This window comes from Giraffa tippelskirchi, chromosome 12, assembly GCF_054371585.1.
Source record: "Giraffa tippelskirchi isolate mGirTip1 chromosome 12, T2T-mGirTip1v1.2.pri, whole genome shotgun sequence".
Lineage (NCBI taxonomy): Eukaryota > Metazoa > Chordata > Mammalia > Artiodactyla > Giraffidae > Giraffa > Giraffa tippelskirchi.
In genome coordinates this window covers 147,580,659-147,584,744 of record NC_137286.1, presented here as the reverse complement: position 1 = coordinate 147,584,744, position 4,086 = coordinate 147,580,659, and the positions used below count along the sequence as shown (strand labels likewise).

Sequence of the window (4,086 nt, the reverse complement as noted above, 5' to 3'; positions counted from 1 at the left end):
GACATGGGATGTCATGTAAAGCATGGTGTGTGTCTGTCTGTGTGTCAGCCACTCAGTCGTGTCCAACTCTTTGCAACCCCTCAGACTGTAGCCCGCCAGGCTCCTCTGTCCACGGGATTCTCCAGGCAAGAATCCTGGAGTGGGCAGCCATGACCTTCTCCAGGGGATCTTCCAGACCCAGGGATTGAACCCATGTCTCCTCCATTATAGGTAGTTGCTTTACCATCTGAGTCATCAGGGAAGCCCAAAAGAGTAGTAACTCTAGCTAAAGTTGCTGTATTGCGTATTTGAAAGTTGCTAAAGAGTATTTTTAAAAATTTATTGAAGTATAGCCAGTTTACAGTATTGTATTAATTTCTGCTGTATAACAAAGTGATTCAGTTATAAATATATGTGTGTGTATATATATTATTTTTCACATTCCCTTCCATTATGATTTTTGTAGGTTATTGAATATGGTTTCCTGCGCTATGTAGTAGGACCTTATTGTTTATCCATTCTATATATAGTAGTCTGCACCTGCTAATCCCAAACTCCCCATCCTTCCTTCCCCCACTGTCCCTCCCTGTGACAGCCACAAATCTGTCCTCTATGCCTATGAGTTTGTTTCCGCTTCGTCAATAAGTTCGCTTGTGTCATACTTTAGATTCCACATGTAAGTGGTATCATGAGGTATCTGTCTTTCTCTCTCTGACTTAGTATTGTTAATCTATAGTTACAGTCATCTTGCTGCAAACGGCATTATTTCATTCTGCTAAAACAGTAGATCTTAGAAGTCTTCATCACAAGAAAAACAATTTTTTGCTTACTATGTAAAAATTAAAAAATAGATTCTTAAAGCAGAAGATAAATTTATTTTGCAAATTCTTCAGCAACAGTTTTTGGTAGAGCACCTTAGTTGCAGCACTGGAAGAATCTGATGAGTTTTCAGGATGTAGGTTTATCTGCACTGGCTATTCGGTTGACGACCTCTTTACCTTTTCATACAGCTCATGGGGTTCTCACAGCAAGAATACTAGAGTGGTTTGCCTTTAAAAAGCAAAACAAACAAAGACTTGCTGACAAAAGTCCATCTAGTCAAAGCTATGGTTTTTTCAGTAGTTATGTACGAATGTGAGAATTAGACCATAAAGAAGGCTGAGTGCTAAAGAATTGATTCTTTTGAATTGTTTTGCTAGAGAAGACTCTTGAGAGTACCTTGGACTGCAAGGAGATCCACCCAGTCCATCCTAAAGGAAACCAACCCTGAATGTTCATTGGAAGAACTAATGCTGGGATTGAAGCTCCAATAATTTGGCCACCTGATGCCAAGAGCCGACTCACTGGAGAAGACCCTGATGCTGGGAAAGATTGAAGGCAAAAGGATAAGGGGGCAGCAGAGGATGAGGGGGTTAGACAGCATCACCGACTCAGTGGACATGAGCTTGAGTAAACTCCAGGAGATGGTGAAGAACAGGGAAGCCTGGCGTGCTGCAGTCCACGGGGTCGCGAAGAGTCGGACACGACTTAGCGACTGAACGACAACAAACAAATGTCTGTACTTAACATGTGTTTATATCATTTCTAAAGTCTGATCTCCAGTGTACAGACACCCCTCAGGGATCATCTAGATGTATTTGAAGTCAAAAGTCAATACTTTTCAGTTGTTTTTAGGGTTGATGTTGTTTGCCGTCCTGCCTGACCCCCTTAAGCAGATTCAAATTGCCTCTGAGGCAGACTAGATGTGCTGAAATGTCTTGCATAGCAACACAAGAGCTGCCATTTATCTTTTCGGTCGAAGCCCAGCACCATGAGGTTAGGAGTCTGGACTGTACCAGAAGACTCTTGAGCTGGAGTCCTGTTACCAAGTACGCTCTCCCCGCCTGTCCCTCCACCCCCGGGCACTGTACCTGCATCCCCTTTCTTTCTCTCCCTGGGCTGTTGGCCAAGCGCTCTGAAAGTGACAGCTGATAATTTAAGGTGTGACCGCTCCCAGGAGTGTTGCATTTCAAAAGAGGCCTCCAAGGTAGGAAATACATCAATTAAAGGAGCTGGGAAAAGGGAGGACCCTTGTTATTTTTTAACTTACTTGTAAGTTGAGTGTCAGGACATTTAACTCAGTCTTTAGCTGGAGCCTCCTGGGAGCACCTTCCTGTGCATAATTCCTTCCAGTTCTGAGAAGCACTTCCTACCTTTCAGGCATCACATCACAATAATTTCACCCTAAAATCTGGTTCACTCATCTGTGTCTTAGCTGCAGACTGCGGCTGAGTGTGGTTGATTTCATCCCGAATAGAAACATGAAAAACACTGAATTCTTAAAGGATGCCTCAACAGCCTGTGAAGAAAGAATTGGTATTTCCAGAGCCCTGTACCTACTGTAACTATTCATGCTTTATAAACACAGCAATGTAGTTTAGGTTTTGAGTGTAAAATGCAATTACAAATTTGATTCCCTACTTCCCCAGATATTTGAATACACTGAGACATGAAGCCCCCAGTGTAGCAAAGTTTACTCACTAAGATTTTTTCCTGCCCAAATCTGTATGAACAATCTGTATACTATATGTAACTATGTGTGTTAACGTGTATAGGATGTATCTATACTTTGAATTCATTCTCATGTAACACCACGCTTCCCTGGTGGCTCCATGGTGAAGAATTCACCTGCCAATGCAGAAGACAGGTTCAGTCCCTGGGTCAGGAGGATCCCCTGGAGGAAGAGACAGCAACCCACTCCAGCGTTCTTGCCTGGAGAATCCCATGGATGGGGGAGCCTTTCTGGCTACGGTCCATAGGGTTGCAAAGAATCAGACATAACTGAAGCGACCCAGTATGCATGCATATTAATTTTATCTTTTTTAATGCTATTTTAAAACAACAATGGAGGTAAGAAAATATCCTTTACTCTTAAAAATATTTTTACCATGGTCTTCTTTAGTCACTCAGTTGTGCTGAGTCTTTTGCGACCCTAAGGTCTGTAGCCCACCAGGCTCCTCTGGCCATGGGATTTTCCAGGCAAGAATACTGGAGTGGGTTGCCATTTCCTTCTCTACCCTTTCATTTTTAAATTAAATTTGTATTGAGTGATTACTTTCTGCCAGGCACTGTGGGGAACAGAGGGAAAATAAATCTCCCTTCCAGACACAAAGGGCTTCAATCTAGAGGAGCTGGGGGTGGTGGCTGGATATTCTCTAAAGACATTCCAACTTTGATAGTGCATTTTTGGTGATTTATTTTATGTTGATATTTGTTCCCAAAGCATCCACTGTTCCCTGTTACCTATGGGATAAAGCGTTCAGGCTAACATTGGAGAATGACCACACTCTGACCCAAATCTGCCTTTCTAACTTACATTTCTCCTTCTCCCTTACTAAAGTCATTCTCTCCAGTTACAATGACTTCTACTATTATTGTCATTGCACACTGGATCACCAGAGTCCCCTCTGCTTCTGGCGCCCTCACTGCTTCCCGTGAACATCCGATTTCCACATATTCTCCAAGAGCCAGCTCGCTTCTCACCTCCTCTGTAGACTCCCGCTGCTCATCTTGTGCAGACGCCTGTCTTCAGGTGTCCCCTCTGCCAGGGAGACTCCCTGACCTGGTACCCACTGTGGGTTCCCATAGCAACCACTGCCTTCATCCTTCTTCCCTCCCTCTCCAGCCAGGACGCTGGTGGACAGAACGTAAGTTTGTGAACAGGAAGTAAGTTGTGGGCAGGAAATAGGTTTGTGGACAGGAAGTAGGTTTGTGGACAGGAAGTAGCTGTGGACAAGAAGTGAGTTTGTGGACAGGAAGTTTGTGGGCAGGGAATTGGCCCCACTCATCTGGATCCCAAATGCCTAACAAACACAATGCTTGGCCCAGGGTGTACTTTCAGTAAATGATTGATGGTGGATAAAAGTTTGTCTCTTTTCCTGTGTTGTAATATTATTTTACCTGAGCGTATGTGTGGGGAAGAATGTAGAAAAGGTTTAAATCCTCCGTGGCTCCCCAGGTATGATTTACACAAGAGACTTCCAGTTAGCAGTATTCCATTCTCAACATATGAAGTAGCTGTATTTTCAGATCTTTCACAAGAGCTAATAATTTTAAAAATTAATCAAT

General features: G+C 43.2%; 1 long non-coding RNA gene across 1 annotated transcript; it reads right to left on the bottom strand.

The window, feature by feature from the left end:
- Nucleotides 1-838: 838 nt before the first annotated feature.
- LOC145530391 (uncharacterized) lies at nt 839-3,617 on the bottom strand. The gene is made up of 3 exons (XR_014071728.1): nt 3,502-3,617; nt 2,069-2,317; nt 839-1,029 (listed from the first exon to the last, which is right to left on the bottom strand). It is a non-coding gene; the product is annotated as an uncharacterized LOC145530391 (long non-coding RNA).
- Between the last annotated feature and the right edge of the window lie 469 nt (nt 3,618-4,086).